The sequence below is a fragment of the Myotis nattereri genome, assembly GCF_964212035.1.
Source record: "Myotis nattereri genome assembly, chromosome: 13".
Taxonomy (NCBI): Eukaryota; Metazoa; Chordata; class Mammalia; order Chiroptera; family Vespertilionidae; genus Myotis; species Myotis nattereri.
Genome location: NC_138088.1, coordinates 9,520,960 through 9,535,384, shown reverse-complemented (window position 1 = coordinate 9,535,384; position 14,425 = coordinate 9,520,960). Strand labels below are relative to the sequence as shown.

At 39.9% G+C, this 14,425-nt stretch overlaps 1 long non-coding RNA gene across 1 annotated transcript in view; it reads right to left on the bottom strand.

The window, feature by feature from the left end:
- LOC308528709 overlaps positions 1-14,139 on the bottom strand; it is a 260,832-nt gene extending 246,693 nt beyond the window's left edge. The window contains exons 1-2 of the long non-coding RNA XR_013996727.1: positions 14,128-14,139; positions 3,208-3,255 (exon numbers count right to left, since the gene is read on the bottom strand). This is a non-coding gene — a long non-coding RNA (uncharacterized lncRNA). The remainder of the gene's footprint in view (positions 1-3,207; positions 3,256-14,127) is intronic.
- Between the last annotated feature and the right edge of the window lie 286 nt (positions 14,140-14,425).

Sequence of the window (14,425 nt, the reverse complement as noted above, 5' to 3'; positions counted from 1 at the left end):
CTGAGGCAGAAGCCCCCAGCCGCCGCAGTGGGCAGGGCCAATGCAGAGGCAGCCACCTCAGTGGCAGTGGCTGAGGCCCTTGCATGAATTTCATGCATCAGGCCTCCAGTAAATATATATAAAAGAACTCTGTAAACTAAATACCACCACCACAAACAACGCAAAATAACAGTATTGTCATTATGCTTATTATTGCTTCCAATAGAAAGTTAAAATATAAAAATACAAAGATCTGTTTCCTTGAATGTTGAAAACTTTACCAACCTCTAAGCTTTGTGCAAACCACTCCAATGTGGTTTTCCAAAGTCATATGAAAAGAGAATCCAGCTGGGTAAACAACTGCAGTTATTACTACTTGAAATTTTGGCCCAATCCTCAATGCCATCTCCTGCTTGTTGAGCTGATTTGCACCATCTTTTAAGCCTGAAGAACACAGTTCCTCCCTAGCAACTAAAGCATACTTATGCACTCATATCAGTACTCTATACTGCTTGTGTTCCTATTATGTTTTTTGTAAAGGAGGTTACTCATACTACCCGATTTCAAGAAAATTCAAATTAACAGTAATCAAGACTGAATTGTATTGGAGAAAAAGTAATGAAACAGAAGAAAGACCCAAAGTAAAATCACTCAAATACAATAAATTAACTTTTGACAAGGTAGCAAAGTCAATACAATGGGGAAATAGCAGTCTTTTCAACAAGTGGTGCTGGAACACTTTAACATTCATAAGCAAAAGAAAAAGAGAAAAATCAATCCATAAATCTCATCATTTGTGATAAATTGTATTTCCACAAGAGTGTCAACACAATTCAATTCAGAGAGGACTTTATTTTCAAAAATGATACTGAACCCTGAGACAACTCTATATCCACATACACAAGAATGAATTTGCATCCCTTCCTCACACCACACGCACACACACACACACACACACACACACACCCCACACCACAAATAATGTAAAGTTGATTATAGACCTGAGTGTAAGAACTAAAATATTAAAATTCTTAGAAAAAATACAGCATTCTTGTGACTTTGTGTTAGGCTTTTTTTTTTTCTTTTCTTTTTCTTTTTGACATCAAAAGTACAAGGGAAAAGCAGACTGGAAAAAATATTTGAAAATCTATCTTATAAGAGTCATGTGCCCAGAATATATAAAGAATCCTTACAACTCAATAACAAAAAAAGGAAACAACCAAATTTTATATGAACAAAGGTTCTGAATAAAATTCCCCAAAGATTATATACTAGAAATCACCAATTAGCTCATGAAAATATGTGGGCAATGTCATTAGTCATTAGGTAAATTCAAATAAAAACCAAAATAAAATACTACTTCATACATGCTGAGATGACTGAAATCAAAAGTTATAATAATAACAAGTGTTGGCAGAGATGTGAAGTTAGAACCCTCATATATTGTTAATAAGAATGTATAATGTTGTAGCCACTTTGTAAAATACTTTGGCAGTTCCTCAAAATATTAAACATAGAGTTACCCTATGATCCCTCAACTCCAGGGAAATACTAATTTAAATGGAAAAATACATCCAAACAAAAATTATACACACATGTTTGTAGAAACATTATTCACAGTAGCCCCAAAATGGAAACAATTCAAATATGTATCAACTGATAAATGCATAAGAGAAATCTAGTAAATCTATACAATGGTAATCAAACCAAGGGATTACTGATACATGCTACAACACAGATATACCTTTAAAATATTATGTGAAGTATAAAAAACCAGTCACAAATACCACATATTGTGTATATTCTTTTATATAAAATGGTCAAAACAGACATATCTTTAGATATAAAAAATAGATTAGTAGTTGCCTAGGGATGGGGGAGAAAGGTGGAATTGGCATTGACTACTAATGGGCATGGAGTTTTCAAAATGGGATAACTAAATTGCTACAAATCAGTTTTGGTCATGGCTCCCATCTGTATGAATATACTGAAAAAGCATTTGTGCACTTTAACTTGGTGAACCATAGGGTAATTGAATTACCTAAACAAGCTGTTTAAAAATAAGTTGAGCCGTAGCTAGGTGGTTCAGTTGGTTGGAGCACTATCCCACACACCAAAAAGGTTGCCGGTTTGATGCCTGGTCAGGGCACATACCTAGGTTGTGGGTTCGAACTCTGGTTGGGGAGCATATGGGAGGCAACTGATCAATGTTTTTCACATCAGTCTCTCTCTCTCTCTCTCTCTCTCTCTCTCTCTCTCTCTCTTTCTCTCTCTCTCTCCCCCTTCTCTCTCTAAACACAAAGTTGATATTCACTTTGTAAAATAATGGATATGTCCCTGTCACTAGTACCTAAAATGTTATTCTGTGCTATGTAAATGTGTACATAGAATTTGTCCCAAAGAAAATAATGAAACTTTATAACTGTTAAATGTGTGCATCTTTCCCACCCTGTGTTATTGCTGGTAAGCAGCTTTCTAGATAGGAATAGCATTCCCCAACTTCCTGGTATGTTCCTGTGATTAGTACTAGCCCAATTGGCCAATGAAAGTGATGTTTGCCATGTTAGCGCAGGGTTTATAAAAAGTATATATATCCTTGCTCTCTGATTTGACTTCAGATAGCAAACAAAGCATTTGACTGTTATATGCCCTCAAAAATTGTATTGTACAAAATGTCTGGCCCTGGCCAGGTAGCTCAGTTGGTTAGAGCATCATCCTGGTATGCCAAGATTGCAGGTTAAATCCTGGGTCAGGACACATACAAGAAGCACCAATGAATGCACAACTAAGTGGAATGACAAGTCAAACTCTCTCTCTCTCTCTCTCTCTCTCTCTCTCTCTCTCTCTCTCTTTCTCCCTCCCTCCCTCCCTTCTTCTCTCTCTAAAATCGATAAAAAATGCAAGTAAAAAAATGCAAGAAAATGTCTTGAAAAATTTTTTTTATCAGATAATGTTATCCTAATACAAGAGGCAATAATACATTACTATGAGTAGTAAATAATGAGAGTTTGGTTTATGAATTAATGGTGGTATAGTCAACATAGTTATGCTTCATTTTAATGGATACACAGAATCAAATTGAGGAGCACATGAGAAAACAGATGCATATAAAGCTACTTTGGCTATCTTCATTCACTTCTCCCTCTAAAGAAACAGTATAAATTATATATTTGCAAAACACACTGAAGTTAATCCCAAAATTCTCCTAAAACGTTATCATGTACTTACCCAGATTGCCTCTCTCTTGCTCATTTTCAAATCTTCTCTAAGAATTTTCTACAAAACAAAAACACTTCAAAAACAGGAAAACCAAAATCGCTCATTGTGTAATCTTAATAGGGAAATAACTTTTGACAGTATAGCTCATATATTTTTTGAAGGAGTGTACTATATGGATATTCTATTTTGTTTAGTATTTTTCTCAAAGTTGATAAAACATAATATTTCTGTTAAGAACAGGAGGTTGATCTCTTAAGACTAGAAGTATAAATTAGCATTTTTCTAATTACAGAATGTGTCATGTTTGTTTGTTTTGGGTTGGAGTAAAACCTTTCCGTTTTTCATTAAACTCACACATCGTGGGTCTGGATACTTGGTATGTGGTTAGTATCACATGTCTCACCTACATTAAATGCACCCATTCACCCGATTTTCTAAATATAATGATGTCATTCAGTCAAACTTTCACCAGTGTAGCTGCAAAGGATGTAGCTCATAGTCCAGAAGAAGTAGTGGATCCTGGGAATCATAGGTTTTTATTAATCTTTGGCTTATTCTGTTCTCCACAGCCTCTGGAGGTGTTTAAGGAAATCTTTAATCTTCAACGAATGAGTCTTTTAAGAATTAAACAAGAAAGGTATATGGATTCCCAAGTCTTAAAGACTGGTAATAAGCCAGGTTTGTGTGGCTCAGTGGTTGAGTGTCGTCCTATAAACCAGATGATCAGGGTTCGATTCAGGCACACGCACGGGTTGCAGCAGCCAATAGAAGATTCTCTTTCATCATTGATGTTTCTTCTCTTTTTCTGTCTCCCTTCCACTCTGAAATCAATCTCTATATATAAAACCCTAATATGCAAATAGATCAAATGGCAGAACAACCAAACAACCAGTCGCTACCATGTGCGCTGACCACTAGTGGGCACGCATGGAACATGGCAAGCGTTAACAGCAGGCAGGATGGTGGAGCAGGTGAGTGGGCACCAGAGCACCGGACAGGGCACCAGTCGCTGTCTTTGGGGTGAGCCTCTGGTCGTTACTGAAAATTCTTTGCTCCTGCATGCCACAGTCCCATGCGGCACTCACACCTGCTGCCAGTGCTGGCCCTGCTCACACCTGCTAGTGCCAGAGCCACCACCTGCACCCACTACCAGCATCCAGCACCTGCCCTGAATGCTCAGCATTGCCAGCGGGCATGAGTGGCAGCTGCTGGTCCCGATTGCCCCTGAGGGCTTCACCACCTCCCCCTGCTCCCGAGGGGTGATTGGGACTAGAGACCACTTCTCACACCCACTTCCAGTGCCATCCCTGCTCACACCCACTGCCAGAGCCCAGTCCTGGCCCGGATCACTTGGTGCTCTCAGCCGGTACAAGTGGTGGCTGCCAGCCCTGAATGCCCCTCAGGGCTTCTCCACCTCCTCCTGCTCCTGAGGGGCGATCAGGGCAGCAGCCGCCACTTGCACTCGCTGACGGTGCCAGCCCCTCTCGCACCCGCTGCTGTCATCTGCCCCAATTGCTCTGCACCATCAGCGGGTGAGAGGGGCGGTGGAAGGAGTGGGGTTTCTGGCAGACAGGGGACTGTGGGCTGTGGAGGGAGGGGCCAGGCAGGGGTGCAGAGGATGGGCCAAGACCCACCCCTGTGCCCACCACAGCCTCAAAGCCCACAGTTCCTTTCAAGGTGCACAAATTTGTGCACTGGTCCCCTAGTTAAAATATAAAATAAAATAAAAAGCCTGGTAATAGGAAAACATGTGCCCTTAAATACATAGAATCCATAATCTATGAACTGCTTAGGCATTTGACAGAAACTGAGGACTAGTATACTTTGAGGGTTGTAGTTTCCATGCAATTCATCTGTTCAGTATGTTAGAAAAGCATTAAATGAAGAAGGAAAATATTTCATTTCTGTCAAACAAAGAGAAAACAAATCTCAGCTCTCTAATGACTTTGAATTGCTCATCAGCATACTTCTCAGCTGCATATAAAAAAAAAAGATTTTGTCCACACTTTGTTCAAATCATACACCACATCACACCATATCCTTTAATACATACTAAATCTAACTCATACTAATCCCTTAATCAGTATACATACATATATGCATATGATCATATACTCATACATACAATCACATACATTTACATATACTTACACATACATACACACACAATAAGTTATGAAAAATAAAATAAGACAAACCCCATATAGCTCTGTCATTAAGATATGGATGAGAAAAGGCATCTCATTTTGTTTTATGACACCAGTATTGATCGGAAACAAAAATCAAAGGCATCCCAACTAAGAAAATTACAGACCAATAGCTTACATAAACAAAAACTCTCAATAAACTTTCAGTAAATAGAATTCAACAATATAAAAATTATGATATATCATATCCAAAGGTTGCTGTTCCTGGTAATAAAAGGTTGGCTTAATATTTGAAAACCAATGATGTAATTCAGAATACTAAAAAATTTGAAAAGATTTCAAAACCAAGTAATCTTTTAAATAGATCTAGATAAAGCATCTAATGTATGCCCCAAATTCTCAACTAACTGGGAAATTTTTTCAATCAAACTAAGGACAATTATGAAAAATCTGTAACTAATATATACTCAATTATAAAATGTTCAATGCTTTCTTCTTAAGCTTAGGAACAAGGCTTGATGTTGACTCTCAGTGCTTCTATTTATTAAATTGGATATCTTGACCTGAAGAATAAAGCAGGAAAAATTAACTAAAAGTCATAGAGGTTAATATAGCCCCATTAACTTATTTTTGCCTTTATTTCCCTTGCCTTTGGGGTCAAGTTCATAAAATGTTCTCTACTACCAAGGTCCATAAGTTTGGTATCTGTATTTTCTTCAATGTAACTTTTTGTTTCAAGTCTTATATTTAGGTCTTTGACCCATTTTTTAATTAATTTTTGTACATGTGGACAAACTGTAATACAGTTTCATTTATTTGCATATGGCTTTTCAGTTTTCCCAGCACCATTTATTGAAGAGACTATCTGTACTCCATTGTGTGTTTCTGGCTCCTTTGTCAAAAATTATATGTCTATATACATGTGGTTTTATAGCTGGGCTTTCTATTCTGTTCCATTGATCTGTATGTCTGTTTCTCTGCCAATACCATGCTCTTATGATTATCAGAATTCCATAGTATAATTTGAAGTCAGGTAGTGTAATACCTCTAGCTTTGTTCTTTTTTCTCAGGATTGCTTTGGCTAATCAGTGTCCTTTGTGGTTCCATACAAATCTGATGATTTCTCTTATTTCTTTTAAAAATGACATTAGGATTTTGATGGGGATTGCATTAAATAGGTATATTGCTTTGGGTGAAATGGCCATTTTAATTATGTTGATTCTTCCTATCCAGAAGCATGGGATATTTTTCCACTTGTTGTGTCTCTTTCAATCTATTTTAATAATGCTTTGTAATTTTCAGTATATAGGTCTTTTGTGTTCTTTGTTAAGTTTACTCCTAGGTATGTTATTATTTTTGTTGCAATTGTAAAAGGAATTTTTCCCCCATTTCTTTTCCTGAAGTTTTGATGTTAGTATATAGGAGGGCAATGGATTTTTGCATATTAATTTTGCATCCTACAATTTGACTATATTTGCTTACTATTTCTAATAGCTTTTTGATGAAGTCTTTCATGTTTTCTATATACAGAATCATGTTGTCCTTAAAAAGTGACAGTTTTCCTTCCTCTCATCTGTGTGCTTAGATTGAAGCTGATCACAGCTTTCTGGATAAATAGACACAGGATGGCCAGCTGCAAGGCAGCCTACCCTGAATAGACAAATAATAAGCACCTTTAAGCATTCAGCATTCAAGAAGAAACAGTGTCTGTGTAAACCTGCTGTTTGAATAAGCTATGGTGGGCCTGGGGCCTGGGGGAAAGGTTCACTCTGCAGCAGCAGTAAAAGCCAGATAGACTCCGTGTGTCACAAACCAGACTCTGAACACACATCTAAAATTTGATGTCTGGTTCATAGAGTGATTTCAGAAATTTTAGTTTTTAGTTCTTTAGTCCTAGGCTGGATGGCTTCAAAGGTGAATTTTATCAAACACTCAAAGAAGAACTAACATCTATCCTCCTCAAACAAGTCCAAAAAATTCAAGAGGGAAGACTTCCAAGCTCTTTTTATAAGGCTAGCATTATCCTAATTCCAAAACCAGAAAAACACACTATAAAGAAAGAAATTATACAGCAACTAGAGGCCCGGTGCACAAACATTTGTGCACTCGGGGGGGTCCCTCAGCCCTGCCTATGCCTTCTCACAGCCTGGGACCGCTCAGGGGATGTCCACCTACTGGCTTAGGCCTGCTCCCCAGGGGATCGGGCCTAAGCTGGCAGTCAGACATCCCTCTGGCAGCCCAGGAGCCCTTGGGGCATGTCCACTTGCCAGCGGGGACCAGGCTTAAGCTGCAGTCGGACATCCTTAGCGCTGCTGAGGAGGCAAGAGAGGCTCCCACCATCACTACTGTGATGGCAGCTATCAGCCTGGCTTGTGCTGAGCAGAGCTCCCCCTGTAGGAGCTCACTGACCACCATGGGGCAGCTCCTGCATTGAGCGTCTGCCCCCTGGTGGTCAGTGTGTGTCATAGTGACCAGTCATTCCCAGGCATTCTGCTGTTAGGGTCAATTTGCATATTACCCTTTTATTATATGCCTGGTGCATGGGTGGGGCCTGGCTGGTTTGCCCTGAAGGGTGTCCCGGATCAGGGTGGGGGTCGCACTGGGGTGCCTGGCCAGCCTCGGTAAAGGGCTGAGGGCCATTTTCAGACTGGCCACAATCCCTTCAGGGTGGGGGTCCCTGCTGGCGTGCCTGGCCAGCCTGGGTGAGGGGCTGAGGGTTGTTTGTAGGCTGGTCAAGCCCCTCAGCAGGGTCCCTCACCCCTTGAGGGTGTGGCCAGCCTGTGTGAGGGGCTGATGGCTGTTTGCAGGCTGGCCAAGACCCCCAGCAGGCACTCTCACCCCCTGAGGGTGTGGACAGCCTGGGTGTGGGGCTGATGGCTATTTCCAGGCTGGCCACAGCCCCTTCAGGGTGGGGGTCCCTGCTCGAGTGCCTGGCCAGCCTGGGTGAAGGGCTAAAGGCCATTTTCAGGTTGGCCACACTCCCTTCAGGGAGGGGGTTCCTGCTGGGGTGTCTGGCCACCATGAGTGAGTGGCTGATGGCTGTTTGCAGGCTGGTCAAGCCCCCCAGCATGGACCCTCACCCCTTGAGGGTGTGGCCAGCCTGGGTGAGAGGCTGATGGCTGTTTGCAGGCTGGGCACGGCCCCCACTCCCCCAAGCTTCCAGTGGAGGCTGGCTGGAAGCAGGTATATGGGATTTATTTTTCTTCTATAATTCAAACTTTGTTGCCTTTAGTGGAGGCCATAGACAGCCAGGGTAGATGGGAAGCTTGGCTTCCTCCATCGCTGGGGCAACCAAGCCTCCTGCTTGCTCCAGCTCCGTGGCTGCCGGCCACCATCTTGGTTGGGTTAATTTGCATATAGTTTCTCTGATTGGCTGGTGGGCATGGCTTAGGGGTTAGTGAAGGTATGGTCAATTTGCATGTTTCTCTTTTATTAGATTAGATATACCTGATAAACATAGATGCTAAAATCCTCCACAAAATATTACCAAATCAGATCCCAAAATACATTAAAAAGATCATATATCATGACCAAGTGTGATTATTCCAGGGATGAAAGGTTTGTCCAGTATTTGCAAATCAATTCATGAGATATATTACATAAACAAATTAAAAAATAAAAATCAGATAGATGGAGAAAAAGCATTCAATCAAACCCAGCACCCATTTATGATAAAAACTTTCAGCAAAGTGGGAATCCAAGAATCATGCCTCAACATAATAGAAACCATATATGAAAAACCTAGAGCCAACATCATATTCATTGGTCAAAAACTAAAAGAGTTTCCCTTATGAACAGGAACAGGACAGGGATGTCTGCTTTCACCACTCTTATTCAACCCTAGAGGCCCGGTGCACAAAATTTGTGCATGAGGGGGAGGAGGGTCCCTCAGCCCGGCCTGCACCCTCTTCAATCCAGGATCCCTCTAGCAATCCGGGACCACTGGCTCCTAACTGCTCACCTGCCTGCCTGCCTGATCTCCCCTAACCACTCTGCCTCACTGCCTAATTGCCCCTAATCCTTCTGCCTGCCTGCCTGATCACCCCTAACCACCTCTGCCTGCCTGCCTGATGCCCCTAACTGTTCCCCTGCCAGCCTTATCACCCCTCACCACTCTCCCCTGCAGGCCTGATTGCCCTAACCACTCTCCCCTGCCAGCCTGATCACCTAACTGCTCTCCCCTGCTGGCCTGATTGCCCTTAACCACCTCTGCCTCAGCCCCCACCACCATGGCTTTGTCCAGAAGGATGTCTGGAAGGACATCTGGTCTATCCGGCCTAATTAGCATATTACCCTTTTATAAGTATAGATAATACTGGCAGTCCTAGCCACAGACAAGAAGAAATAAAAGGCATACAAATTGGAAAGGAGAAAGTAAAATTGTCATTATTAAGAGATGACACAAGAGTGTACATAGGAAACCCTAAAGACTCCACCAGAAAAATAATTCTAGATCTAATAAGTGAATTCAACAAAGTAGCAGGATACAATGGCATTTTTATACACCATTGAACTATCAGAAAGAGAAACTAAGAACAAAATCCAATTTATTATTGCAACAAAAATAAAATAAGGTACCTAGGAATAAATTTAACAAAGGATGTAATGTAAAAGACCTGATTTGGAAAACTATAAGACATTGAGAAAATAAATAGAGGACAATACAAACAAAACAAGTGGAAGCTTATATCATGTTCATGAATTGCAAGAATTAAAATCATTAAAATGTTCATATTATCCAAAGCAATTTATAGATTCAATGCAATTCCTATTAAAATACCAGTAGCATATTTCACAGATTTAGAACAAGCATTCCAAAAATGATATGGAACCAAAAAAGACCCCAAATAACCTTAGAAATCTTGAGAAAGAAGGACAAAGTTGGAGGGATCACATTACCTGATAGCAAACTATACTACAAGGTCATTGTAATGAAAACAGCCTGGAACTAGCACAAGAACAGGCATATAGATCAATAGAACAGAACACCCCATGCCTTTATGGTCAATTAATATTTGCTAAAGGAGACAAGAGAAAACAATCTCTTTAATAAATGGTGTTGGAAAAATTAGACAGGTACAGGCAAAAAAATGAAACTAGATCACCCATTAACACCATTCATAAGAATAATTTCAAAATGGAAAAAGCCTTAAATGCAAGTCTTGAAACTATAAAAAAAAAAAAAAACACTAAAAGAAATCATAGACAATAAAATCTCAGACATCTCACAAGCAGTATTTTTGCTGAATCAATGCCTAAGCCAATGGAAAAAATAAACAAATTGGACTATGTCAAACTAAAAATCTTCTGCCCGGCAAAGGAAACCATCAACAAAATGAAAAGAGAACCCACTGTATGGTAAAACATATTTGACAATGATACATCTGATAAGATGTTAATTTCTAAAATATAGAAAATACATTTACAACTCAAAACCGGGAAGACAAACAATCCAATTTAAAAATGGGCAAAACACCTGAATAGACAATTTTCCATAGAGGACATGCAGATAGCCAATAGACATATGAAAAAATGTTCAACATCATTAATCATCAGAAAGACACAAATTAAAACCACAATGGGGTATTATCACCTCGCACCTGCTAGAGTGGCTACCATCAATAATTCAACAAACAACAAGTGCTGTTGAGGATGTGGAGAACAGGGAACCTTAGTGCACTGCTGATGGGAATGCAGACTATTGAAGCCACTATGGAAGACAGTATTCAGTTTCCTCAAAAAATTAAAAATGGGACTGCCATTTGTCCCAGCAATCCACTTCTGGGCGTATATCCTAACAATCCTGAAACACCAATCAGAAAGACTATATGCACACCTATGTTCATAGCAGCATTATTTACAATAGCCAAGATTTGGAAATAGCCCAAATATCCTTCAGTAGATAAATGGATTAAAAAGCTTTGATATCTTTACACACAATGGACTACTGCCCAACTGTAAAGAAAGGAGGAAGTCTTACCCTTTGTGACAGAATGGATGGACCTGGATATTTATGCTAAGTTAAATGAGCCAGTAAGAGAAAGACAAATACCATAAGATTTCAATTAATATGTGAAATCTAATGAACAAAATAAACTGACAAACAAAATGGAACCAGAAGCATGGGTACATGGAACAGGCTGACAGATGTCAAAGGGGATGTTTATGGGGAGAACTGGATGAAAGAAGGAGAAGAGCCTAGCCTCTGTGGCTCAGTGGTTGAGTGTCAAACTATGAACCAGTATGTCATGATTCAATTCCTGGTCAGAGCACATGCCCAGGTTGCAGGCTCGATCCCCAGTGGGGGCTGTTCAGAAGGCAGCTGATCAATGATTCTCTCTCATCATTGATGTTTCTATCTCTCTCCCTCTCCCTTCCTCTCTGAAATCAATAAAAATATTTTTTAAAAAGGTAAAGGTATTAGCCAAAGAACATATATGAATAGCCGTAGAACAGTGTGGTGAAGGCCAGGGGAGGGGAGTGGGGGCTGGGTGGTGGTGGGCAAAGCGGGGGAGGAGAAATGGGTGACATCTGTAGTAGTGTCAACAATAAAAAAAGAAAAAAAATCAAAATCAACAAAATTAATAATTAACAAGATAAAAAGATAGCTTCCCATTGGATTAAAACTTTTTGGAATTATAGCTTTATATTCATCCCATTCTGCGTGGGAAATGTTTGTGGGCTGTGTAGGTGGTTGAAATGAGAAGACATTATATTAATGGAATGGAAAAATAACTTGTGATGAGTTTAAAATCTTGGACCTACAACTTTGTAGTCTCCTGTTAGATTAAAATGTGGTCCTCTTCAGAATGGGGGTGGGGAGGAGTAAGTGATATTGAATCTATATGTTAATCTTGGAGGATTGTTGGGGAAATTAAATAAAAATTTCTTCTAACATCCTTATCAAACAGAAGACACTCGGTACTGTGCCAACTTTTTTTCTTTTTCTCTGGACTGTAAGTCCCAGAGAGTAAAGCTGGAAATCTTCCTTGATTTCATAATTGTATGCCTTTGTCTCACCCACTTGAACTATTTAGTCCTTTATATTCCTCTTTATTCCATTCCCATCTGTACCACTCCTCCCCCCACCCCCCCCCCGGCTCCCCCCCTCCCCCCAACACACACACACCAACACATGCCAATACTCAAATCTGGCTAGGATATTTGACTTATAACAGAAGTTAATCTTTCCCATTTTCTAGGCTGAAGCCTACCTTCGAAAATATATGGAGAGTCCATTCCTTGATTACTTCCACATTGTATTGGCTCAGAGTCAAGTTCCATTATAAGCAGTCATAGCTGATTCTCTCATTTTTCATCTCTCCGATTCTACTTTCTGTATGATAATTACATGTCTCCTGTCCTGTTGAACTCAGGTCTGCTTTGTGATATGCTTTCACTAATGAAATTTTAGAAGATATTATGAATTTCACTTCTTGGCAAAGACTTAAAGAGTTAATGTTTATGTAATGCATTTCCCCGCTTCTCCTTATGACTTAAAATCTTCCAGAAAAGTGGCCGCTTTGTTTGCCTGGGTCCCAACAAGAGGACCCAGTGATAACACAGATGAGGGTTCCCAGCCAATTTTCAATGGAAATATATCACAAACCTAAAATAAATGTCTCCAAGCTGATGAGATTTGGGAGATTTTTTATTACTACAGCTAAATGGCTAAATCTACTATCTCAGGATTAGTATACTACACCAGCCTGAATTAGGTCCTTCATTTGAAGTTTCATCTTTGTTTTATGTTCTAGAATATGTTTTTTTAAAAATATATTTTATTGATTTTTTACAGAGAGGAAGGGAGTAGGATAGAGAGTTAGAAACATCAATGAGAGAGAAACATCCATCAGCTGCCTCCTGCACACTCCCTACTGGGGATGTGCCCACAACCAAGGTACATGCCCTTGACCAGAATCGAACCCGGGACCCTTGATTCCGCAGGCTGACGCTCCATCCACTGAGCCAAACCGGTCAGGGCTAGAATATGTTTTATGAATCTTTCTAATTAGTGTAACTTTATTTGACTGGATCCATTTTATACATTCCAACTCCACATAGAGAGATTGTAACTCTGTACTTGAGTCTCTAGTACTTACTTACTTAAATTACTTGATAATAATTTCTTAGATTTCTATATAGCATTTGCCATGGATTTCCATCACTATAATCCTCCCATCTGTTGCAAAACCCATTTATTAATCTTTGACACCTTAATGATGAATGCTTTCGCAAACTGTGATCTGATGATTCCATCCCTCCTTGTGCACCAGGCTTTCTTTCACCGGCCTGAGTATCCTTTCTCAGTCCCAGTGCCTGTATGTCGTCCCCTTGTTGTCTCTGCAGTTTGCTGTAGCAAGACGTGGTTTCTCTGTTAGTCTCATCTATACAATGAATAATTTTGATCACACCTTACTTTGATCAATAATATAATGTGAATATCCACTCTGTGAGTTCCTGCCTTGGTGGTAGTATCATTTTGAGCTTTAATTCTGATTCATCTTATGATTTTTTGAGAATTTAATAAAACATGTTACCAAAGACAGTTTGACTAATTGCATGTGCTAAATTCATTTACCCATAGGAGCTGCAAAAATTATTCAGAAAAGTAAATCTTGATTTTCTGCCACCCCTATGTGTATGTACACACAGACACACACATTCACTGCTGAGAGCTAAGGGAAATGCCTTGCACATGTTTTTCATAGACCCTGAAGGTGATAAGAAATGAACTGGTACAGTTTTACTTTTGGAAATCATATTGTAACATGTAGCTCACCGTATAGTTCTCCAGTGAGCGAGGATAGTCAGGAGTCTTGGTACGAATCTGAAATGAACAATAGAATGTTAGGTGACTATTTGGCCTAGCATACAGTGTAGGCCTGGAGTTAACTTAATTACCAGCTGCCTGATATATTTCATATTTTCCCATCTAACTACTTGTAGGAGGTATAAAATGAATGAGTGAGACACTCACATGGGGGTAGACAGTCACTTCTGATCAACTCCCCACAGTGGTCAGCTGCTCCTCTGGCTGATCATAGACTTAAACAGTGAGACTAGTGAGTTAAGAGAGA